The sequence below is a fragment of the Puma concolor genome, chromosome E3 (genome assembly GCF_028749965.1).
Source record: "Puma concolor isolate L17-30 chromosome E3, mPumCon1.1.hap2, whole genome shotgun sequence".
Lineage (NCBI taxonomy): Eukaryota > Metazoa > Chordata > Mammalia > Carnivora > Felidae > Puma > Puma concolor.
In genome coordinates this window covers 22,316,440-22,342,917 of record NC_141682.1, presented here as the reverse complement: position 1 = coordinate 22,342,917, position 26,478 = coordinate 22,316,440, and the positions used below count along the sequence as shown (strand labels likewise).

The 26,478-nt window shown below is 44.0% G+C and overlaps 1 long non-coding RNA gene and 1 pseudogene across 3 annotated transcripts in view; one reads left to right on the top strand and one right to left on the bottom strand.

Moving 5' to 3' along the window:
- Positions 1–26,478, top strand: part of LOC147573051 (uncharacterized) — a 133,815-nt gene that overhangs the window by 98,106 nt on the left and 9,231 nt on the right. The window lies entirely within an intron of this gene.
- On the bottom strand, positions 7,800–7,892 carry LOC112857440 (U2 spliceosomal RNA; annotated as a pseudogene).

Here is a 26,478-nt window from a genome sequence, read left to right as displayed (position 1 = left end):
GCAGTAGTGTTACCTGATTTATAAGTCCCCAGGGCCTTCCCGTTGCGCATTTGAGTGTCTGCGTCGGACTTTCTTTTGTCTGAGCGTCTCCGCTCTGGCCTCGAGGATTTCAAAGAGGAATGGACTCACACTGACTTTGTTGGGCAGACAAAGCTGTGGGTGATGATTCCAAACTGGGAAGTCTGTATACAGAAAGCTAGGATCTACCCGTGAGAGGTGGCAGTCTGGTGGCTGCTGGAGGACGTGACCCTAAGAAGCGAACACAGGCCGCCTGTTCTCGCTCCCCCGAGTTGTCCTAGGGTCACTTCCTCCTTTGGATGAGCACAAGCCCCAGGCTGATCCAATCAGATGTCTTCTTTCTGGAACCTGGAGGAGTGTGGATGACAGGAGATCACTGGACTGTGTTCATCTCCGTGGCGGGGTCCAGAAGAGACCCATCACTGCTTCCTCACGCCCGGAGTGGCTCCAATTCACATTCTCTCTGCTTGTCCAGGTTTTCCTTCAATTTTCGGAACTTCTCCATAAATCCCTCCAATAAATTCCTTTTTTACTAGATCAGCTAGGGCTGATTCTTCAGCTTGCATGCAAAACATCCTGACAGGTGCCGGCTGTCCCCCATAGGAAGCTGTCAGAAGAAGTGGCCTTTTGCGGGGCTTGAAATGAAGATGGCAGGCTTCAGCCTCTCAGCAGGGTGTCATGCCATGGAATAATCTTGGCTTCAGTTTGCTGAAGACCTCAAGACCCCGCCCTCATTCATGGCTCATGTGTCCGCTAGCCCATTTCCCCCAAATTTACCCTATTTATCTTTAGCTAACCACCAGTCGATCACAATACCAGAGGGTATTGTGTTTGGCTAGACGTATCACATAGTGCGGTATGGCGTGGTGTCATGTGATACAGTGTGGTGTCGTATCAGGAGCACGGCACGGCACGTTACCTAAGGGTATGGGTTTTGGAGCCAGACTCCGCAGGTTCAAATCCCAGCTCTGCCATATACGATCTCAAATGAATTACTAAGTCTCTCTGGGACTCAGTTTCTTTAACTGTAAATGTGAATAATGGTAGTACCTAAGTTATAGGATTGTAGGAAAGATTAAATGAGTTGACAAGGTAACTGGCAGATGGCAAGCCCTGTAAATATTAGCTATTATTATGCCAAAGAGCTACATGCCTCTTAAGGATTATAGGTCCCTGTGCTTTTCGGATTCACAACTGTGGTTCCTTAACCTTGTGAAACGCATGGTTGGCAAGATCGGCTGCCCTCTCTTGGGCTTGACTTGGTGTGTACATTGGAAGGAAGGGAAAAGCACATTTTATAACCCCCTTCATTATGCCAGGTGTCGTGAAAAATGCCTCTTTGAAGATCATAACGACACCCCCAAGAGACAGATATTGTTACTACCATTCTACAGGTCAGAGACTTAGAGCTCAGAGAGGTTAAATAACTTGTCCTAGGTCACTCAGCTAGTAAGACACAGAATTTCCATTCTCCCAGGTCTGTCTCATTCTGTTTCCACTGGGTACATGGCTTCCACAAAGCCCCCAAGGGAGTGACTCCCCCATTTCTCATCACTCGCCATGCTGAATGCACCCCAGAGAAGCAGTAGACCCTTATTCCCACTCTTTTTGCATTGTTACTTTTTTTTGTTTGCTCAGTCTCTGTAGGAGATCAAGGACAACACCGCACAGGGACAGTTTGGCATCTGACTTGGTGTGCTGATAAAGGAGGGGGTACAGCTTGGTGGTTAAGCCCGTGGGCTCTCCATGGGGTCACTGGGGTCTGAGTCACTGCTGTGTACCTTCCCTGATGTGCATCTTTGGGCAGGTTACACGATCCCTACAAATCCCAGGCTCCTCATCTGGAAAGGAGGGATGGAAATGATCATAGTTAACTCTCAGAGGGTTTGGACATGTTAAGGGAAATACATCTTGGGGGAAAGACAGTTGAAACATTTTTTTAAAACTTTGGCAGAGGGTGACTTTCCAATCAAACAAGACTGTAAACCCAGAATACACAAAGACAGACACATGTGACTACATTAAAAAAACAAAACCTGGGGCACCTGGAGCAACTCAGTCAGTTGAGTGTCCGACTTTGGCTCACATCATGATCTCACGGTTTGTGAGTTCAAGCCCCACATCGGGCTTGCTGCTGTCAGTGCAGAGCCTGCTTCAGATCCTCTGTCCCCCTCTCACTGCCCCTCCCCTGCTTGCCCTCTCTCAAAAATAAATAAAACGTTAAAAAAATTAAAAAAACAAACACCAAATCTGGCAAAAGAACGAAACAAAATCAAAAGCCAAACTTTCCCACATATGATTTTTTTTATAACATGTGTGACAGTAAGATATTAATAACCCTAATAGAGAGCTATTGATACACACAACTTGGATGTATCTCCAAGGCATTATGCTGAGTTAAAGAAGCCAATCTCAGGGAGCCTGGGTGGCTCAGTCGGTTGAACGTCCGATTCTTGATTTCAGCTCAGGTCGTGATCGTAGGGTTGTGGGATCGAGCCCTGTGTTGGGCTCCACCCTGAGCATGGAGCCTGCTTAAGATTCTCTCTCTCTCTCTCTCTCTCTCTCTCTCTCTCTCTGCCCCCACTAATCCTGTCCCTTGCTTGTCCTCTCTCTCTCTCACTCTCTCTAAAAATAAACAAACAAATAAATAAAACGAAGGACATCTTAAAAGTGCACAGGGGAACTTTTGGAGGTGATGGCAACGTTACGTGTTCTTATCGTGGTGGTGGTTGTATGAGGGAATAGATGTATGAAAGACTCCCAAAGGTCAATTCTACTGTGTGAATTATCAAGCAAGCTTCACAAAAACAACAAAAAGAAGTTATAATTCGGTCTATCGGCCTGGAGGGCCGATATACTTAGGGGGAAAAAAGTTGTAAAATCGTGTGTATAATATGCTTCTATTTTTGTAAAAGCACATACCCCGAAGACCTTTTCTACATATGATTCTATGTTTGCATGTTTCTGTGAGTGTGAGAAAGAGGTGGAAAATACACACCAGGCTGCTGGTGGTGGTGGTTATCTGAAGAAGGCAGGACTGGAAGAGGAGCATTAGAAGGTATTTAAAAAAATTTTTTTTTTCTTAATGTTTTTATTTATTTTTGAGAAGAGAGAGACAGAGCATGAGCAGGGAAGGGGCAGAGAGAGAGGGAGACACAGAATTGGAAGCAGGCTCCAGGCTCTGAGCCATCAGCACAGAGCCCGATGCGGGGCTCGAACTCACAGATTGTGAGATCATGACCTGAGCCGAAGTCGGACGCTCAACCAACTGAGCCACCCAGGCGCCCCAAGAAGGTATTTTTTTTTAATGCTTATTTATTTACTTTGAAAGAGAGAGCACGAGTGAGCAGCGGAGGAGCGGAGAGAGAGAGGAAGAGATAGAATCTCTCCTCCGCAGTCAGCAGCATGGAGCCCCGTGCAGGGCTTGAACTCACAAACTGTGAGATCAGGACCCCAGCTGAAACCAAGAGTCAGAGGCTTAACCGACTGAGCCACCCAGGCTCCCCAAGAAGGTATTTCTTTATACGTCTTTGCATTATTTCACTGGCTACATTGAGCAAATACTACATCTTGAATTAAAACCAGAAACTCAAACAAAAACAATAATGGAAAACTGAAGAAACAGAAGGAGGCTAGAAAGAAGGCTAGCAGGGAAGAAGAGAAAGTTGAAACAAGAAACCAGCTGACAGAAAAATGGCCCTGGGGCTTGGTGGTCAGGGTGCCCGGGTGGTGCCAGTCAAATCCCCAAATCAGAAATACATGAATGTTGCTGGAATAGTAAACCACCCTGAATCTGGAGCCAGGAACAAGCGATCTATCAGGCGTTAAGACTCGGGCTCATTACTAGGACCCAAGCCAGCCTCTTTGGTTCCTCTTTGTTTCTTTTTCTGTCCACATGTTTATCCACGCATCCATCCGACGTCCACCTACCGTTGGCTAAATGCCTACTGTGTTTTCAATTGTTAAAATTTATTTTACTTTGCTCCTCCTCTAGATCATAATAAAATCCAAAGCAACATTCAGATTCTGGAGTGCTTGTCTTTAACATTTTTTTTTTTTCAACGTTTATTTATTTTTGGGACAGAGAGAGACAGAGCATGAACGGGGGAGGGGCAGAGAGAGAGGGAGACACAGAATCGGAAACAGGCCCCAGGCTCCGAGCCATCAGCCCAGAGCCTGACGCGGGGCTCGAACTCACGGACCGCGAGATCGTGACCTGGCTGAAGTCGGACGCTTAACCGACTGCGCCACCCAGGCGCCCCAAAAAGTAAAATCTTTAAGAAAAAAAAGATGAGGGGCGCCTGGGTGGCTCAGTCAGTAGAGCATCGAGGTCCTGATCTCAGGGTCATGAGTTTAAGCTCCGCATTGGGCTCCGCGCTGGGCTTGAAGTCCACTTAAAACAATAAATACATAAAGAAACAAAAAAATAAAGATGAAAACATATGGAGACATTGGGATCCGTTTCTCAGCTTTTATTTCTGTGACTCAGCCTCAGGGATCAGCCCTCTCGTGGTAAGTGGCCATGACGGCTCGACCTAGGTGAAACTGGTATCTATTCAGGCTCCCGGGTCTCTGAGATGGGCATCTGGGAGTCTCAGAATACAATGACAGACTTTGCAGTGAGTCGCTCCCATACTTTTGAAGAATCCAGGGCACCTCCTCAACCTTTCCTGATATGATTGATGAGAGAATGTTCCCCACTCTATGATGAGAGTAGACTTCTGGCGCTAGACTCCCTGGGTTCAAATCCCAGCTTCACCACTCATTGACTGTGTGCCCTGGGGCGAGTTTACTAACTTTTCCAGGGGCCTCAGCTTTCTCATCTATAGGCCAAGCGTCAGGCTAAATGTGTTACTAGATAGAAAACACTTGAAACAGTGCCTGCTCATAGTATGCTTCATTGCCAGCATTACAATTATTGTTGTTGATAACTATGTGGTATTGGGTTGCATTGGTTACAGGAAAAGTCCACTCTATTGTTTTGAATAACAGAAGACACTGCACAATTTGTATAGCAGAATCATATTGAGGCTACAACTATGTGTGTACGTGTGTAGGCATACGTGTCCATGTTTGTATGCACATATGTATGCACATTTGAAAATGCAGAGGGAAGGGGTGCCTGGGTGGCTCAGTCGGTTAAGCATCTGACTTCGGCTCAGGTCATGATCTCACAGTTCGTGGGTTTGAGCCCCACGTCAGGCTCTGGGCCGAAAGCTCAGAGCCTGGAGCCTGCTTCGGATTCTGTGTCTCCCTCTCTCTCCGTTCCTCCCCTGCCTGTGCTCTCTGTCTCTCTCAAGAATAAATAAACATTAAAAAAAATTTTTTTTTTTTTAAAAAGAAAAGAAAATGCATAGGGAAGAAGGTGAGACACCACACTTCAAACCGTGCCCAGTGGTGATCTCGGAAGAGCGGCTTTGGGAGAGGATTAAAAGGGAAATTTTACTTATTATTTTATATTCTTCTGTATTGTTACAAAATTTACTGTCAGCGTTATTGTTTTGGTAATTTAAAAACAAAAAGAAAATTAAACCAAAGGAATCAATAGACTTTAAAATGGAGGTTAGCCCAACCAGAGAATGTTCTTCCATTGTCTATTACAGAAAACTTACTATTTTTCTGTCATGGGTTGTATGAGAGTCACAAAGACGGCCATAAAATATAATATTTTTTCTTTAATATGAGAACAATTCCTGGGATTGTTGATCCTAATGCGAAGGTGAGATTTGTCTGATATAGATCCATGGGTCAGTCTAATAAATCACTCTGCTGGTGGCTGCATTAGAAATTCAAAGTCTGGAGGTGCAAATCTCAATGTGTGTACGGCTCCCCAGATACCACTATGTCTTGATCCCTGTTGCCCACAGCCTTGGTGGACTGAGCTCACAGAATTCGGAGCTGGGCATTCCTCTCCGCATGTCTCCTTCTTCTTTAGAGCTGCGCCTCCCTCTTAGTCTAAATGAGGTGCCTGGAGTTAACTTGCTGCAGTGGAGCATGCAATCAGAGGTTTGCTTTTGTCTCGTTGGAAAAGCAAAATGATATAGAAGGCTGGGGTCAGTTCCGGTGATGGCGGGCAGACTCTCAGGCAAGACCTCAAAGTGACAGAAACTATTTTATCCATTCCCCTGGAATGAGGTCCCTTTAGACACGGGCTCACATTGTCTAGACACACAGACTAATTTACAAACCAAATTTGTAGTGTTACCATGCAAGCGGGTAAAGCATTGCAATGGGTCAGAATTTTCAGGTCTCATCCTTAGGATGCTCTCCCAACCAATAACGTAATTGGAAAATCGACAAGATATTGAATGCATGCTTGGTGGAAGGTTAATCTGGGAACGGTGCAACCTGAGAATGAGACAGCCTCAGGGTCAGATCAGAGTTCCACCATGCACTCTGTGGCCAGATGCATGTTGCTATCACTCCCCAAAACTCGGTTTTGTCATCTGGATGAAGAAGATAATAGTATTGCTTTAGACGGAACCCCTGGAAACAGACTCTGAGATGGAGAGTTCCGAGCACAGGTTTCCTGGAAGATATACTTGCAAGAAAGTGAGAACCGCAAGACTAGGCAGGGCGTAAATGGGATGTGGCTGCAAATGGGGGCTGGAATTTGGACAGGAACTCTATCTGGGACAGCCCTCTAGAGTCCTTGCAAACTGAGAGAAAGGCTGAGCCTTTGAACTCTTGAGCCAATCCGTCATTGGCCATATGCCATCCCTTGAGAGGGTGTATAACCTTGGGCAGCGTAGCTCCCCATAACCGAGGGCAATCTCCAAGGAGGGGCAGAGCTGTGAGCCTCCAGCAGCCTGCATGCCCAGCAGGGCTACACTGGCTTTGAGGCAGGGGTCTTGGTGTTGCTTCCCAGGATCCACTGCACGTCCATATTCCAGGTTTGGGCAGGGGACTAGAAAGTACATAGCATTTCTTCTATCTATCCCTCTTGAGAAATATTTCTCAATGACTTTGGAAGAGTATGGGGATGGTTTTCCTCTTCTGTCCTTTATTGGACCTTCCTGGTAGCCAAAACCCCCGCATCCACTGGAAATCTCTCTTTGCCTTGCACAGTGCAAAATGAACACTAACAAAGCCTTCACCTCGGCTTTGCTTTATCTGTCACTACAGGACCCATAGCCTCTTGACAGGTAGGTAATCAGGAGAGGGTCTGCTCATATAGCACTTACATACTGCCATTTTTTCTCACGTTTTTTTCTGGCTGGAGATTTTGGAGACTCTTTCGTATCCCGAGCAGTGTTTTGGTTTTGGTTTTGTTTAGTGGTTTTATTTATTTCTGAGAGAGAGAGGCACAGAGTGTGAGTGGGGGAGGGGCAGAGAGAGAGGGAGACACAGAATCTGAAGCAGGATCCAAGCTCTGATCTGTCAGCACAGACCTCGATGCGGGGCTTGAACTCATGGATGGTGAGATCATGACCTGAGCTGCAGTTGGACGCTTAACTGACTGAGCCACCCAGGAGCCCCTCTTTTTGTTTTTCAGTTTATTTATTTATTTTGAGAGGGAGCGAGAGAGAGTGGGCTTGAGCAGGGGCGGGGCAGAGAGAGAGAGGGAGAGAGAGAATCCCAAGCAAGCTCCACCCTGTCAGCACAGAGCCCGACTTGGGGCTCAAACTCGTGAACTGTGGGACCATGACCTGGGCCGAAACCGAGAGTCGGACGCTTCACCGACTGAGCCATCCCGATGCCCCTCCTGGGCAGTATATTCTATGAAGTATTGCTCAGGTCATCGAGGTTGGACGTTGTTTTTTTTTATTGACTTCAGAAGCAGAAGGTCACATTTTCTTGACTTTGAACTCAAACTTTCAGGGAAGGAGCCTCTAATACTACACTTGATCTTAGCCAAAAGGCCGAGAAGCGATGGGAAGGAGCCTCTCAGAAGTCATGTATCCTTACTATCCAGACCACATGTGCTCAGGAGGATTTTCTCTTTTGGTTTCTTGTTTGGTTTTGTGTTTTCTCTCTTCTGATACTACCAAGCGGTGTCCAGAACAGGGAAGGCTGAGGCAGACTGGAAAAAGACGTAAGAGGGGACCGAAGATTATGGCAATAGTTTTGGGCAGGTAGGATCATCTGGGAGAGGGATAAAAGACTTCAGGATATTGAAAAAATCAGTGCCCGGATCTCTGAGCAAAGTGGCTGAAGCAGAAATCATCAGAAGAGCCAAAGATTTTAATTGAAGGAAGTCATGTAGTGATTAAGATTCTGTTAGTTGAAAAGTAATTAAACCAACTCAAGACAGCTTAGGGAAGAAGATTTCTTTTTAAGAATGCAGTGGTGTTTTACAAAACCCAAGGGCAAGGATGCAGCCCACCTCAGGAAACACAAGCAGACTCGTTGACTCACTTCTGTTTCTCTCTGTATATATGCTCTCTGGCACTTTTGAAAATATGTCCTCAAATTCTTTGGCGATTCCTTCCTCCAGTTGGAGTCTAATTCCCCTCTCACTGAGCACGGGCTGCACTTCCTGTCTCACTCTTAATGAATAAAATGTGGCAGAATGAGGGTTTGTGACCTCTGAAACCGGGGCATAAAGGGTGCTGTGGCTTCCTCCCTACTCTCTTTCTTGGATCACTTGTTCTGGGGAAGCCATGTCACGAGGACACTCACATTGCCCTGCGGAGAGGTCCATGTGGTGAGGCACTCACGCCTCCTGCCAATATCCGTGTGAGGAAGCCATCTTGGAAGTGGATTCTTCAGCCCCGACCAAACGTTCAGATGCTACAGGCTCAGCCAGCATCCTGACTGCAACCTTGCAAGAGAGCCTGGGCCAGAACCATACAGCCAAGCCCCTTCTGAATTCTTGATCCCCAGAAACTGTGAGATAACGTGTTTACTGTTTAATTCACTAAGTTTTGGGCTAGTATTTTACACAGCAACTGGGGTGCCTGGGTGGCTCTGTCGGTTAAGCATCTGACTTTGGCTCAGGTCATGATCTCATGGTTCGTGGGTTCATGCCCTGCGTTGAGCTTTGTGCTGACAGCTCAGAGCCTGGAGCCTGCTTCGGCTTCTGTGTCTCCCTCTCTCTCTGCCCCTGCCCTGCTTGTGCTTTGTCTCTCTCTGTCTCTCACAAATAAATAAATGTTTCAATTAAAAAAATGTTGTCTGTAACAATAGGTAATAAATATAGGACTAGAAATAATCCCTGCCAATATTCTCCTCATTTAGAGAGCAGTCATCAGAGAGAAGAGTCTTAGTCTTATTTCCAAAAGGAAAGATCTTGATTGACACAGTTAGATCAAGTGCTCAGATGTGAAGCAATAAATTGTGGCTAAGACGGGGGCAGCCTCATTTACAGGGGGACTTTTATTATAATCATGTGAAAATGTGAGGTAATTTCGTAAGGAGTACCTAGAAGACACCAAAGCAAATTCCCCAATGGAACAGGACTTTATTTCTTTGGTCACCAGAGCATCTCCTAAGGCAGATGAAGCTTACCTCGGTTGTAATACAGTGATTCGAACTTAGGTAGCAATACCACGTATTAAACTTAAGTGTGCGATCAGCTTCTAGCTGTACATTTGCAGAGACTGGTGGGTTATTTGGCCACCTGTTCCCTCCTGCCCAACTACCCTTGTTTCTGTGGCTCCAGAACAGCCTTCCTAGCCACTTTCAAGTTGATTAATATTTTCCGAAGTTTTCTTCTGACAACCGTAGGGCACCTTTTTCGGAAAGTTCCCACATTTCTTCTAATATATGGGAAAAACTTAAATTCCCCTGTCTTTTCCAGAAATAGAAGGAGAATTTCTCCCCACCCTCACTCTCTGCAGCTAGGTGTATGGGAGAAAGAAACACAATAAGTGTTGATGGCTTCTGATTTATAAGTCAAATTAAGGCACTTAACGCAAGTGATGTTATGAAGAAAGTCAATGAGGTCATAGGGAGTGAGATTACTATTATAATGATACGTGCATTGGATGAATAAACTTTTCACAGACTGAATGTTATGGCAAAAACATTTCCTAAAGTGATTGTGTACATGGCCTCAGGATTAGGGTTACTTTTGAAACAAGATCAGCTTTGAAATCATGATGTCTCTGGGGGAACGTCTGATAAGCAAAGTAGCCAGGGCACAACTCATGATCATAAGGTATGAACAAGTATAAATCTGCTAAGAATGGACCTTCACCTCCATCCCTTGTAATCCATTTAAAAAAAACTTTTTTTAACGTTTATGTTTATTTTTGAGACAGAGAGAGACACAGCATGAACGGGGGAGGGGCAGAGAGAGAGGGAGACACAGAATCGGAAGCAGGCTCCAGGCTCTGAGCCATCAGCCAGAGCCTGACGCGGGGCTTGAACTCACGGACCGCGAGATCGTGACCTGAGCTGAAGTCGGACCGACTGAGCCACCCAGGCGCCCCTGTAATCCATCTTTAGAATATTCATGGCAAATGTCTTCTAACTCTTCTCCGGACTTAACCCTTCCCTAACATAACCCCTAACTCAGGGCTGTGTCTTCTCACCTGTGTGTGCCAGCGTCCTTCGGAGTCTTTGTGAACTTTCTAGCTTAATTGTCAGTTAAGGTTTAGAGTCTCTGTTGCTAGCTTAGAACAGTGGGGCCGCCAGTTGTTTTTTTTTAATCCAGATTTGTGGGTCTAATACTTACCGGCCAGTAAAACTTTCCCTTACAACGGTATTAACCTAATTGTCAATCCTAGTTCAGGTGTTTTATTGAGTGTTAAAATTTTCCTGGGAGGTTTGTATTGGGCTGTTTAATTTTAATCCAGAAGTCCTTGATAGGAATGTTTTTGGACTCTTTTGACCCATATTATCACATATTTCCAGAATCATTGTGCCAATTTCCACTTCCACAAATAGTTCATAGAAGAAGGACTTGTACCTTCCTATGCCAAGCATCTGCTGGTTTAACAGACCTTGTCCATTGCTGACTTTCTGGAGAGTCAACCAATCAGTACTTGAGTCTAAAAGTGAAAGATGACTACATCTCCCTAAAATATCTTTGATTTTTAGTGTCATTGAATATTCGTATTACTTACATTTCTTTTTATATAAATTGCCTATTCGTGATCTTTTTTCCCCCTCCATTACGGGATTAGGATGTTTTCTTAATGACTTTATGTATATGTTACATATTTATTTATTTTAAATACCATGGGGCTTGAACTCATGACCCTGAGATCAAGTTGCCTGCTGTACTGAGTCAACCAAGTGCCCCAGATGTTTTCTTAGTGATCTTTAAAAAGCTCTTTAGGGGCGCCTGGGTGGCTCAGTCGGTTAAGCGGCCGACTTCGGCTCAGGTCATGATCTCGCGGTCCATGAGTTCGAGCCCCGTGTCAGGCTCTGTGCTGACCGCTCAGAGCCTGGAGCCTGTTTCAGATTCTGTGTCTCCCTCTCTCTGACCCTCCCCCGTTCATGCTCTGTCTCTCTCTGTCTCAAAAATAAATAAACGTTAAGAAAAAAAATTTTTTTAAATAAAAATAAAAAGCTCTTTATACAGGAAAACTAGTAACTCTATGTATTTCATGGTGATTCTAGCCTTTAACGATTCATTTTTGTCTCTGAAACAATGTATAAAACAGGGGGAAGTCAACTCGAAAGTAAAAAAGTATCCCTTATCTTTTTCCTTGTGGTTAATCGGTCTGTGGCAACTCTGATGTGTATAGGAGCCAGTTAGAAATTTTAATTCATTGGGGTATTGTAGAATAAATTTGCAGTGGGGTAAAAACATTCCTGCATTTAATTTCCAACTCCATCCCTTTCTGTTCTGAGTAAGATTTTTAACTTGCTCCACTTCGGTTTTCTTAGATACAGACTGAGGATAATGCCCATGGCTGGGATGCTAGGTTATTGCAAGGATTCAGTTACACAGGGCACACGAAGATGCATTATAAACTGTGATGTATGTAACTTGCTCTAAATGTAATCTGGATGGTCAGTCCTTCAGAGATTAGTTTCCGCTGTTCCGGGCAGCGGAAGCTAATCTCTGGCTTGGATGAGGGTTCAACAAGTAGTCAAAAGGGTCAAAAGTAGCTTCTCTGTGAGCAGTGATGGAAAAGGCATCTCTCATTTTTATAAAAACAACAATCTTAGACTAAAAGGGTAAAGAAAAGGAGACTAGTCTGAGGATTTAACTGGTATTATGGATGTGTTGTAGAAGGAACCATGAGGTCAGTGACAGCAGGTGGAAATATCATGTTCGCTTTTCTCACCCAGCACCAACCTATCACTTATGAAGCCTATGCTTTGTTATCACTGATGTCCCAAGAAAGTCACCTTTGATGGGGTTTATTCTCTCTCCTTGTTCATCCCTGTAGATGACTTTGGAGGAAAACTGATTCATGATCAATGAAACATAGAATCAAAATCCTCCACATTTAATCCTGACTCAGCATGGATTAGTGGGAACGGATGCTAAGTTCCATGCCCCAAACTTAAAAATATAAGGTGTACTGTTTTTTATAAAAGGATGTTAGCTCGACGTTTAACCTCTCTGCACCTTAGATCTCTACACTTGCCCTGATCACTTTATACGTATGCTGTGCTAATTGGAAAAGATAATGTGTGTAAAGCTCTTCGTAAGCTGTCATCGTGTCATCAGTGTAAGAAAAATAAACACGATTTAAACGAAATGAATGTTGGTATCCGGACAGACAAGAGCAGAATTTGGTTGCCACGTCGCCCCAAGCACGCTATTTGAGAGCAGTTTAAGAAAATGGAAACAAAACAAAACAACGTACTCTGTAAATTAACCCTTTGCACCAGATTTGCTCCTGTAATCCAGGTGTACCTGGATATACTTGGTAATACCACCAAGTCATGATAGTGGGCCGGTCTGTTTGATCTGAAGTCGGGCAATCCTAATAGAGAAGCTCACTGAATCCTAACTGGGTAGCCAGGCCTCCGAGGGTTAACTCAGATTTCCATCAAACAGGCTAGATTGCCATCAAAACCTCCCAAAAATCTTCATCAGCACCCTTCTTAGGGTTTTTACCCCCCTCCTTGGCTGTTCACAGCTTTGAGCACACGGGTGAGATTTTTCCCCTCTCACTGCTTTCACCTCCCCCCACCGCACCTCAGTCAGCAGATCCTAACACTTGCGATATCTGTCTTTTCTTCTCTAATCTCTTTTCAGAGACCACGAGATCAAAGCTTTCAGGAGAAAGAAAAATAGAAGAGCCCCTGCTTATGCAGAACAAAGCATCTCCTCCCCTTGCAGGAGCCTTGTTTCTTTCTTTTCTTTTCTTTTCTTTTCTTTTCTTTTCTTTTCTTTTCTTTTCTTTTCTTTTCTTTTACCTATCTGATGAGAATTTTGCCCCTTCCTTGGCTGCCTTTCCCCCTTCTCGGTTCACCTTTTCCAGCAAACTTAGTATTCACAGAAGAGATTGTTTATACCTTGTATATTTCTATGATCGTTTTTTCTTAGCAGATTTCAGTTCACATATTACGATCCTTCCAGGAAGATTTATTTAGAAATACATTTCTTAAAGGAATACAATTCCTTTAGAGACATTTATAGCTGATTTAAACATACACTTTATGTAATTTCTGTATCAGTTAGGATTAGGTTTGGCTGCCTGTATCAGGAAACTAAAGTTAAAACTGATTTAAAGGAGAAGTTTATTTCTCTCCCCGGTGCAAGAAGTTTGGAGGCCAGCACAGAAGTCCAGGAAGGCTTCTTTAGTATTGACTACCTCCTTTTATCTGCCCGGTACACGTAAGCCGTTCAAGTGTGTGACCTTTATCATCAAGGCCACCACATGGTCAAAGATGCCTGCTGGATGTCTCAACACCATGCCTGGATTTCAGGGAAGAAGAAGGAGGAGAAGAGAAAGGAAATGGGCAAATGTCCCAACTGAGAGAAGTTCCTTTGAGGGATCTTGCTGGAAGTTCAGTCAACACTCCATTTATATGTCATTGACCAGAACCCAATCATAGGGTCACATGTGACCTCATGGGAGGTGGGGCAAAGTAGTCTTACTTGCCCAATGCGGGGCTTGTGCTCATCTGATGGGGGACTGGAACTCACAAACCCTGAGATCATGACCTCAGCCCAAGTCAGATGCTTAACTGACTGAGCCACCCAGGCGCCCCAAAGTAGTGTTTTATGAATGCATTGCCACACCAAATAAAACGGTGTTCTCTACTAGCAAAGGAGGGGCGAATGGATACTTTTTGGCAACCAGCAAGCTCTACTATAGTTTTATTCCACCTCCCTTGACTTGACTGTTGTTAAGCTGAACCGGCATTCTGGTCAGTTCGCCTCGCTGGTTCCATTTTGCATTTCTCTTCGGACATCCCGTCCTTCATTCCTTCCCAGATGAGGGAGGGAGAGTAGTCCGACTGGTCAGAGTTTAGGTCGTGTTTACAGGTGAGCAGCTCATTGTACGTTAAGCCGAAAGTTCATGGTCGTGATACTTCCCTTCTCCCTGCCTTCGTATGGTGGCAGAGAGAAACTGATCCAAGGTTCTGGCTTGGATTTTTCTTACCTTACACAAAGGTGGGGGAAAATGGATAAAATTGCCCGAGGGGAAAAGGAGAACAGAACACCAGTGTCTAAACAAGAGACTGAAGAAGGCTGTATATGAAAAGTAGAAAAGATGGGAAAATAGCAGCCTTCCCCGACCAAGGACTTGGCTTTGCCGCTCTAGCTGCTTGGGATGTGCACTGCCTCTATAACGACTTGCCACCGAACAAATGCTGAATGCTATTTTTGCTTTCTGGGTTTTTTTTTTTTCTTTCCCATAAAAGCAAAAATATTCTTCGGATTTCTTTTGGTTACCAAAAGCAGATACCAACGTAGGTCTTTTGTAAAAAGCAAAGTGTTGAAATGTGAACTTTTGAAGAGTGGGTGATACCTGTATAATAAGAAATATACATTTAGGGAACACCTGGGTGGCTCTGTCGGGTAAGCGTCCGACTTCGGCTCAGGTCGTGATCTCATGGTTCATGGGTTGGAGCCCCATGTCCGGCTCTGTGCCACCAGCTCAGAGCCTGGAGCCTGCTTTGGATTCTGTGTCTCCCTCTCTCTCTGCCCCTCCTCCACTTGTGCTCTGTCTCTCTCTCAAAAAAAACCACAAACATTCCAAAAGAAAAATATACTTAGTCTTTGTCCCCAGGGTCCTTGGTATGCTAGTGAGGTGACCAGTGGGTGGGATCCTAGGTAGATTGAGGACTCCGGTGAGGCTGTGAGGGGAGATGGGCTGGTCACCTGAAAGACCAGGCATCATTAGAGGTTCCAGACTTTCAGCCCTACCCCCTGACCTCTGGGAGAGGGGAGAGGGGCTGGTGACCGAGTTAACTACGAGTAACCGATGATTTAATCAACCACGCCTGTGTAATGAAACTTCCATCAAAGACCCCTAAACTGTGGGGTTCGGAGAGTCTCGGTGTTAGTGAACACAGTTGCTGGCAGGGTAGCACAGCCAACCCCATGGGACAGAAGGTCCTCTGCTCAGACCCCTTCCAGATCTTGCCCTACAGACCTCTTCATCTGGCTGTTTGCCTGCATCCTTTATTTATTTATTTATTTTTTTTCAACGTTTATTTATTTTTGGGACAGAGAGAGACAGAGCATGAGCGGGGGAGGGGCAGAGAGAGAGGGAGACACAGAATCGGAAACAGGCTCCAGGCTCTGAGCCGTCAGCCCAGAGCCCGACGCGGGGCTCGAACTCACGGACCGCGAGATCGCGACCTGGCTGAAGTCGGACGCTTAACCGACTGCGCCACCCAGGCGCCCCTGCCTGCATCCTTTATAATGAACTTCCGTACTTAGTAAAAGTAAGTAAAGTGCTCTCCTGAGTTCTGTGAACTGTTTCAGAAAATTCCTGAACCGGAAGAGGGGTTTGGGGGAACTCCCTGAGTTTATAGTCAGAGCATCCAAAGTCCCGGTGTAACTGGCATCTGAATGAAGCAGGCGCAGCCCTTAACCAGTGGATGTCCAGATAGACAGTGTCAGAATTTAATTACATTGTGGGACATCTAGCTGGTGTCTGGAGAGTTGGAGATTTGGTTATTGGTGTAAGAAAAAACCCTACTCTCTTGTCAGAAGTATCCTGAAGTAGAAGCACATCAAAGGAGCTATCGGTGGGTGGAACCCCATAGAAGTGACAATGGCATTCAGATTTCCACACTCATTACTATTGAGCCTCTGAGTGCCTCACAGCTGGTTTCTGGAACTGTGCTGGTTTCCGGCCTGTCCCCACAGACTCCTAGGTGTGGGGAAATAGGTGGGGGCTAGCGTCAGTGGGTGGCCATGTCATCCTCGCCCTCACCCTGGGGTCGGATGGGTCGCTCTTTGGAGCAATGAAAGCATAATTCTTTCTTTCTGCCATTCCTGTAAAGGAAAGCCTGTTGGGGAAGGTTGAGGGTGGGTCAGTCTGGTAAGAGTCAATTAATTCTTCCTCCTTTTCCAACTTTGTAACTTTTCCTCAGAAGTCATGAATTGCTGTCCATTGAGTGAATCAAGCCTGCAACTACGTCTTGTTTGGCGTGAATACCATTCAAAACATGAAATGGCAACATTTCAAGATTGAGGGATTTGGGGGCGCCAGGCTGGCTCAGTCAGTAGAGCACATGACTCTTAATCTCGGGATGGAAAGTTCAAGCCCCACACTGGGCAGGGAGCCTATTTAAAAAAAATAAAATAATGAACAGATCTGGTAGCAGGGGATCGGCGTTCCTGAGTAGCGACTGCCTCTCTTTGCATGAGGCAGGCACTCTCCTGCTGGCCGTCCATCTTCTCTTTTAATTACCTGGGCTCTTCAGGCATTTGAGCTTGTGTTCCTGGGTCCCCTGTTTTAATCGTTCACAATATGCCCACAACCGATCCCTGAAGCTGAGTCCTGGCCATCCTGGAGATTCTATAGCCGTGTTCAAGCTTCCCTGCATTTCTGACTCTCCCATATCCTAGATTCCATTTCTGGTTTATGGTTTTGCTCTCATTTTATGGATGGGACTTCACAGCTGCTGTCTCTGAATTGGACTCTTAGTTCTTCCCAAAGTCTCTGGCCTCAGTAAACCCCCAGTGTCTTCCCATTCCAGGCCAGTTCGGTAGGTAAAATATTCTGCTTGAATTTAGCTCCTTGGGACTTAAGTGTTGTCTGCTAGGTTGGTTGGTGTCTGGGTTGAGTCTGCTGTGGGTCCACCACAAGGCAAAATTCAGACAAGGAACCTATTAAGGGAGGACTCGTGTAAATCTAAGACCCTACCCTTGGTGGATGTCCCCAGGGAGAGACCTGAACCAGGCATCCAAGTGGTTTTTGATATAGTGCTGCTGGAAGATAAGCCACCTGGGAAGCTCATCTCAGATGGAGTCCTGCTATCTGGTTTTGATAAGCGTTGCCTAAAGGGGCCCAGGGGAGACAGCAAGTAAGGCAAACAAGGAGTTGGGTGACAAACTGGGCTCCAGCTGGGGCCCAGAAAGAAAAAGGTTTTATTGGATGATAAGGTTGAAGGATAGAGTCTGTGTTCAGGAAGCCAACCTCCCCAAAATCTCTTAGTGAAGCTACTTGCTACCATTATGGGGCAACCCAACACAGATCGACAGGGGGTAATAGTATCACAGATCCTCTTCCGTTTTAAAGTGTCAGATTTTTATAGACATTGTCATTTTTATGCCAGAAGCAGATTGAGAGGGATCTCAGACATCATCTGGTAATATCCTCCAAATTTTTACTGTGTATTTTATTGTGTATTTATAGTGTAACTTGTAAGACTGGTGTATGTAAATTCTCTAAAAGTTGAAAAGTTGAAAAACCCCTGTGACAACAGTGATACCATTTTCACGTTCCTTCCTTCCAGCCTGTTTTCAATGCAAATACATGTATATACATATTTATTTGTTTATTTTCCAAAAAAGTAATCATACTGTATTTAGATTTGTATTTTGTGTTTATTCCCAGGATGTATGAACATTTTCTTATGTTATTAAATATTCTTTAAGTGTTTTATTTATTATTTTTGAGAGCGAGAGAGGGAGAGAAAGAGAGAGAGAGAGCACACTAGCAGGGGAGGGGCAGTGAGAGAGGGAGACACAGAATCCAAAGACCGGCTCCAGGCTCTGAGGTAGCTGTCAGCACAGAGCCCGATGTGGGGCTCGAACTCACAAACAGTGAGATCATGACCTGAGCTGAAGTCGGACACTTTACCAACTGAGCCACCCAGGCGCCCCTTAAATATTCTTTAACATATATTTTAATTGTTTTATATTTCATCATCTAGATCTAAAGTAATATATTTGATCAGGCCCTTATCTTTAGATATTTGGATTATATTCAGTTTTTTTCACTAATAAAAATAACACTGGGATGGGACTCTATCATAAATCTTTGACTTTCTGAATGTTTCTTCAGATTAAATTCCTAGAAGAGGAATGAATGAACTCTTATGGGTGCTAAGATTTTTCTTCCAGTTAATTTGCTTGGATTTTCTAGGTAGATAATGCAAATAATGAAAAACGTTGCCATTTCCTCTTCAACAATTGCGTCCTTTATTTATTTATGTTTCTTGTCTTATTGCATTGGCCATACATTTAGAGTGATATTAAATAATTAGGGTCATAGTGGGCATACTACTTTGTTTCAATTTTTAATGGAAAAGCCTCTCGTGTTACCCTGCTACATTTCATATGCTTATATTTTATTTAGGAATTTTGCATTTATATTCATAGATAAAATTGGTCTGTGCTTTTCTTTCTTTATGCTTTTTTGTCAAGTTTTGTGATAGGGTTATGCTAGCTTTGTAAAATATAATAGGTTTTTCTTCTGCAGAGACATTTTCTGTGTCAGGAGGAGATAGCAATTTCCAACAGGCAAACACGCTGGGTATTTGACAGGCCAGTCGGGTGGTTTTCTTTCAAAGATTCAGACAGAAGATACATAATTGAATTCCCACACTCAGCTCAAACTGGTTATCCTGTCAGGAAGCTGGCATGCAAAATGATGTGCGATTGCTTCAATTACAAGAATCGAAGCATTTAGACAATTCTCCCTCTTCTGTTTGAGATGCAGGCTTTGCCTCTGCGTCTGAAGCTGTCAGGAGTCCAATTTAGCCAATTCCAGGCTCGAGGTGTTTGCTGTGGACCACCGCTGGCCCTGTTGCTACAACGGTGCCGATGTGTCAATTGTCATCCGTGTATAGAGACCTTGCGTCTGTTACACACTTTTTCCACCAGCCCCTTTGCTAGGATGCTTGTCAGTAGGTTGGTGGGAAAGCTGCTCGACAGTCACAGCTCATCTTTTTGAAGGATCCTCGGAGCCGACCCCAACACCCATCTTCTGGTGGCTCTCCAAATTCCAAGTCAGGTCTGCGAAGGATTGAACTCTGTTCATTTGCCCCGTGCAAATATTGGGGCAGCAGCAGAGATGAAAATGTGACCAGAGTAACTCACGGGTCATTATTCATGTTTTTCCCTAAATATCTCAGGAATCCATCCTTTTTTTTTTTTTTTTTTTTTTTTCCCCTTCCTCACCACCACCTCCAGGCCACCATCAGCTCTGGCCTCAATTGTTGCAAATAACACTAATCGGTCTTACTCTCTGTAGTCTTTGCCATACCCCAGTGCATCCGTCCTCTGGCCAACCGTTGTGATATTCCTGTAATACCAAAAAGCCAACCAGTATCCTGGTTTGGTTGCCTCTTTCTTAGAATTTCTGAATGATTCCTCAAGGATTTCAGATAAAGTTAGAACTTGGCACAGCTTATACAGTATGCGGTATTCTCCCCTACTTCCCTTTCTAGGCCAACTTTCTGCATTCCCTGCTTCGGTACTCTGGCTTTCCAGTGATTCTTTCTACTCTTCCTCTGTGCCACACCTCTCCCTTGCATATACTCTCTTTTGCTCGAACAACTACTACCTGGTTGACATCGACTTATCACTCACATGTCAGCTCAGACATCATTTGCCATGGATGTTTTCCCATCCCCTCTAGGTGGAGTTTGGCGACTCATTTTTCCTTCCTAGCACTTGTGTGGAGGCAGGTGTAACACTTCATTGCACTTGGATGCTTTCCAAGAGCACAGGGACCATGTTTGCTGTTTCTCCCACACTTAGTATTATCTCTCGGCATTATAGTAGGTGCTCAATAAATGTCTGTTAAATTAATCAATGGTTTTCTTGCCTCTTGGGGAGGCGTCTTCAATCACCAGTAAGAAACTCCATTTTCTGGCTAAGAAGGTGACCCCTAAGGGAGAAGAAAGTTGAGCCCAACTTTCACTCTCAAACCTGAGGGATAACTCCACAGGTATTGAATAAATAAGTGAACAAAGAGGTAATGTGTATTGTGTTCAACGTCTGGCACCGTGCCATGGAAATGATCCTTCATCTGACATCAAAAGAGTGGTAAGTAGATCCTTTACTTCCTACTTATGTGATTTGAGCAAATGTCATCTCGATGTCATCATCGGAAACAAGGGACCGTAACCCCTGCTTGTGTCATAGGCTTACTGAAATGACATCTTTAAACACAATGTGTAAGTCACATAACCAAGATGGTGACACAGGTGGTTTCCAACTTCGGCCTTCCCCACAAGAAGACCAACTAGCAACTATCCACAGATAAGACAACAGACGTCACCACTGCGAAAGCCCTAGAATCTGGAGGTGAGGCTGAAGCACCCCCCTAGACCACAGGGAGGGAGAAGGACCACATTTGAAGGGTGAGAAGGGTATTTACACTCTGACCACATCACCCTTCGCCCAGGCCTGCACAGCACCACACCAAAAGGGCCCCTCTGGGCCTACGGTTTTTCCAGTGGGAAAAACAAGAGCCCAAGGTAGAGGTGCAGCTTCCCCAGCATCGTGGAACACTTCCCAGGAGGCCCACTTGGGTCTCACTTCATGGGGATCACTGGCAGGGCTTGACTACTCGGAATCAGATAGAAACAGAGAAGGGAGATAGGACTTATAGCAACCCGTGTTCAGGTCTTAGTGGAATGCATTTCCTTTTGCAGTGGAACCCAAGCAGAGATCCCAGCCAGTGGTTTTGCTCATTTGCAGTCTAGCCGGTGACCCCTTCTGGTGGGGGAACTCAGTTGGTAGTTGTGCCTGACATGAGCCCTCAATGAGCCATACTGGCACGGGGCCCATTCTAGAGCCTCACCCAGATAGGGAAGTGAGTTTGCAGCCTCCGCCAATTGCTGAGTATAGCCTCCAGTGCTGCCATCCAGGAGGCCTTGCCAAAGGCCATGGAGCCCCTGGTTCAACCACACTTGGGGAGAAATCCGAGCCAGAAGCCCTGCCCAACTGTTAAGAATAGGCTTTGGCCCTGTCTAACCAGGGAGCTTTAAGAGTGACCTTGGGCAGCCTTGGAATCCAGCCTATAGTCCTGCCCTGCAGTGGAGCCCAGCCTATAAGCCTGCCTGATTGCAGAGCATAGCCTGTAATCTCGTCTGACAGCAAAGCTCTGTCTTCAGCCCTGTCTGAACACAGAGTCCAGCCAGTGGCACCATCTGGTGGGAGAGCACAGTCTGATACCACACCCTACCAGGAATGATTGCCGACCCCAGCAACTTTACGTTTCAAGGAAATAGAAAAACAACCCCCTAAGCCCAAAGTTAGTCGAAGGGAGGAGCTAATAAAGATTGGAACAGAAGTAAATGAACCTAGAGAATAGGAAAACAATAGAAACGATTAACAAAACTAAAAGTTGGTTTTTTGAAAAGAGACAAAATTGATAAATGCTTATCTAGACTAACCAAGAAAAAAAAGAGAGAGAAGCCAATACATAAAATTATAAATGAAAATGAAGACATTCCAACTGATGCCACAGACATACAAAGGATCGTGAGACTACTATAAACAATTGTACGCCAACCAACTGGTGAATCTAGAAGAAACAGATATACAACATGCCAAGACTGGATCAGGAAGAAATAAAAAAAAAGTCTGAACAGACCAATATTATATAAGGAGGTTGAATCGTTAATCAAAAACCCCCACTAAAGAAAAGCCCAGGAGCCAGATGGTTTCACTGGTAAATTCTACCAATCATTTAACAAAGAATTAATAAAAATCTTTCTCAAATTCTTTTTAAAAAATAGAAGAGGAGGGAACACTTCTAAATTCACTTGATAGACCAAAATTACCCTGTTACCAAAGTTAGGTAAGAATGTTTCTTTTTTTTTTTTTTTAATTTTTTTTTTCCAACGTTTATTTATTTTTGGGACAGAGAGAGACAGAGCATGAACGGGCGAGGGGCAGAGAGAGAGGGAGACACAGAATCGGAAACAGGCTCCAGGCTCTGAGCCATCAGCCCAGAGCCCGACGCGGGGCTCGAACTCATGGACCGCAAGATCGTGACCTGGCTGAAGTCGGACGCTTAACCGACTGCGCCACCCAGGCGCCCCTAGGTAAGAATGTTTCAAATAAAAACAAACAAACAAACAAAAGCCTATAGGCCAACATCCCTGATGAATATAGTTGTAAACATTTTCAACAAAATACTATTAAACTAAATTCAACAGCACATTAAAAAGATTATCCACCATGATCAAGTGGAATTCATCCCTGGGATGAAAGGATGGTTCAACATAGGGAAATTGATAAATGTGATACATCACAATTAAATGAAGGATAAAAATCATCTCAATAGATACAGAAAAAGCATTTGACAAAATTCAATAGCCATTCATTTTATACATTAAAAAGCCCCACCTAACTAACTGGGTATAGAAAGAACATACCTCATTCTAATAAAAGGCCCTATATGACAAGCCCACAGCTCACATCATACTCAATGGTGAAAGTGAAAGTTTTCCTCTAAGATCAGGAACAAAATAAAAGTGCCCACTCTCACTACTCCTGCTTAACATAGTACTGGAAGTCCTAGCCAGAAAATTAGGCAAGAAAAAGAAATAAAAGACATCCAAATCAGAAAGGAAGAAGTAAAATTGTCTGTTTGCAGAAGACATGATGTTATATACAGAAAATCCTAAACACTCCACCAAAAATCTCTTAGAACTGATAAACAAAGTCAGTAAAGTTGCGGGATACAAAATCAACATACAGAAATCAGGCTTTTTTCTATATTCTAAAAACGAATTATTTGAAAAAGAAATAAAGAAAATAATCTCACTTACAATAGCATCAAAAACAATAAAATGCTTAGGAATAAATTTAACCAAGGAAGTGAAAAATCTCTACACTGAAAATTATAAGACATTGATGAAAAACATTGAAAGACATCTCTTATTCATGGATTGAAAAAAATTAATGTCATCCAAGTATCCATACTACCCAAAGTCATCTATAGATTTTATGCAAACCCTATGAATATTCCAATGACATATTTTATAGAAATAGAAAAAAAAATCCTAAAATCAGTATGGAACCACAAAAGAACCTGAATAGCCAGAGCAATCCAGAAAAAGAAGAACAAAGCTGGAGGCCTCACACTTCCTGATTTAAAACTATATTAAAAGCTATAGTAATCAAAACAGTATGGTACTGGCATAAAAACAGGCACATAGACCAGTGGAACAGAATCAAGAGCCTATATATAAACCCACGAATATATGGTCAAGTAATATTTGACAAGGCATTATACTAAGTGAAACAAATCAGACAGACAATGATAAAACTGCATGACCTCACTTATATGTGGAATCTAAAAACCCCAGTTCATAGAAACAGAACAGATTGGTGGTTGCCACGGGCAGGGGTATGTGGGAGAAATGGATGCAAGTGATATGGGGGCCAAGAGCAGGGACACCCCAAAATGTGCCACTTTGGCAAGTTGTTTATTTTGAATTGAAGTTACTTAAGGACCAGCCGGTGCAAGAAAAGCATTGTGACTCCCCTCTGTCTCCACAAAGCAGGATACAAACCTCCCATTGGAAAAATACCTCCCCTCCCTCCACTGCCCCCCACTGCTCCCCGTACCAGGAGGTAAAGATATTTCCTTTTCGTGGGAGATAGGGAATTCGGAGCCAAGAAGGCTGTATAAACAAACCTTGTTACTTTTACCGATTTTCTACCCTAGCCCCAATTCTATTTAGCATTCCTGACTAATTGAAGCTCCCAAGCATAAGTTTTCTCTGTCCTGTCAATTCCTCACAGATGTGCTGCCTCTTTGTCTAAAAAGTTTAAACACTGCCTGCCTTGGTCATTTCTTTGGATCTCAACTTCATTATTGGGCTTCCATGCATATACAATTAAAAGTTTTTTTTTTTTCTTCTTCTGTTATTCTGTTTCATGTCAATTTGATTCTTTAAAAAATATTTATTTGTTTACTTCGACAGAGAGCAAGAGAGAGAGAGAGAGATGAAGGGGCAGAGAGAGAGGGAGAGAGAGGATCCCAAGCAAGCTCTGTGCTGTCAGTGCAGAGCCCTACTTGGGACTCAATCTCATGAACCATAAGATCATGACCTGAACCTAAATCAAGAGTTGGAGGCTTAACTGACTGAGCCACCCACGTGCCCCCCACTTTTTAAAAAATGTTTTAAATTTAATTCTAGAAGAAACTTGAAGGGTAAAGGGAAAAAATTTTTTCCTCCACAGTGGTCGAAGGGTACAAACTTCCAGTTACGAAATGTATAAGTTATGGGGATGTAATACCTAGCGGGGTGACTATAGCTAACAATACTGTATTGTATACTTGAAAGCAGGTAGGGGAGTAGATCTTGAAAGTTCTCACCACACACACGTACACAGAATGTAACTTTGTTGGGTGATGGATGTGTTCACTAACCGTATTGCAGCAATCAGAATTCACAATATATACATATTAACTCATTACATTATATACTTTAAACTTACACAATGTTATATGTCAATTACATCTCAATAAAACTAGAAAAAGAACATTTTTACTCCTTTGAAATTTGAACCATATGAAGGTAGTAACTATTAAAAATTTTAAAAATCAGACTCTAAGAAAAAAATTAAACACAATGTGTAAGATATTAATTGCTATGAGATAATAGAAAAAAAAATATATATATATATATATTGGTCCTGCCCCCAGTTCCTAGCACAGGACTCCTAAAACCCTTGTAAATTCCCAAGTGATAAGAGCACTAGGGACATCTTTTGTTCTCATGAAGTGACTCTGGGTGGGCTCCTGGATGGTCCCTGGATGGCGCTGGTCACCAGAAAGACCAAGCCATGATTAGAAGCTTGGAATTTTCAGCCCCACCCCCATCCTCCAGAGAGGAGAGTAGGGCTAGATATTAATTGATCATGCCTACATGCCTACATGCCTAATAATTGATCATGCCTACATGAGGAAGCCTTCATAAAATCCCAATAATATTGGGTTTGGGGGAGCATCCAGGTTGGGAACACATCCACACCAGGAGGAAGATGCACCCCAACTCCACAGAGACAGAAGCTCCTGCCCTTGGGACCCAGACCTTGACCTACGTATCTCTTCCACCTGGGTGTTCATCTATATCATTTACGACCAGGAGTGTCAGAAGTGAAGTGTTCTGTGTTAGTGGTAAAGGAGACACTCAAGGAAGAGAGTCATAGTAGGGAAGAACGAACTGGGGTTTTGCCTACACAGGAAGGGGAAAAAGCTGATTTTTTTCATTAGGATCGTGTTATGAAAACGAGGTATTAACACACTAGGATGACACGGTATAATAATCCCAACCGTCAATTGTTGAGTGCTTGCTGTGTTTGGGAACTTTCCATGCTTCATTTTACTTTATCTTCCTGGACATCCTCCTTAAAATATGCCTTCCTGGGGCACCTGGGTGGCTCAGCTGGTTAAGCATCTGACTCTTGGTTTTGGCTCAGGTCATGATCTCACGATTCCTGAGATCGAGTCCCACGTTGGGTTCTGAGCTGACAGATTCTCTCTGTCTCCCCCTCTCTCTCTGTCCCTCCCCCACTCACGCTCTCTCTCTTTCTCTCTCTTTCAAAGTAAATAAATAAACTTTTTTTAAAAAAATGACTTTCTTTTAAATAGGAGGTAATTGAGCCCCAGAGAGGTTAAGTAGCTTGTCCAAGGTCGCACAGCTGGCAAGCTTCAAATTCATACCGGAGCAGTGGAAAAGATGGCGGGAATTGGTCCCAGAAGACTTGGGTTCAAGGCTTGATTCCTTTATTTACTAGTGCTGCTATTTGGAGGTGTATTTCTTAAACCCCTGAGCCTCGATTTCCCAGCTGTCCAAAGGAGATAAAATATTTACCTCATAGAGTTGTTGTGAAGATTATAAATAGTTTTGCAATTTGATAGACTCTACACAGTCCGTGTCTTGCTTACCGTATATCATTTTTCTAAAACCCGATAGAAGGCACAGTCATCTCAATGCTAATAACTTTGGTTCCCTCCTTGTCTTTTTTCACCCTCTTTTCTGTTTGGGGGAGACCATATCGTGGTGTAAGAATGTGGTGTTAGACACTGAGGTACACCCATGTTCACGCACTGGCTCTGCCATCTACTGGCTTTGGGAGACTACTCAACCTCTGCGAGCCTCAGTCTCCTTCGCCCTAAAATGGGGCCAATAATGGGTCCTGTGTCCCAGGGTCGTTTGTGAGAT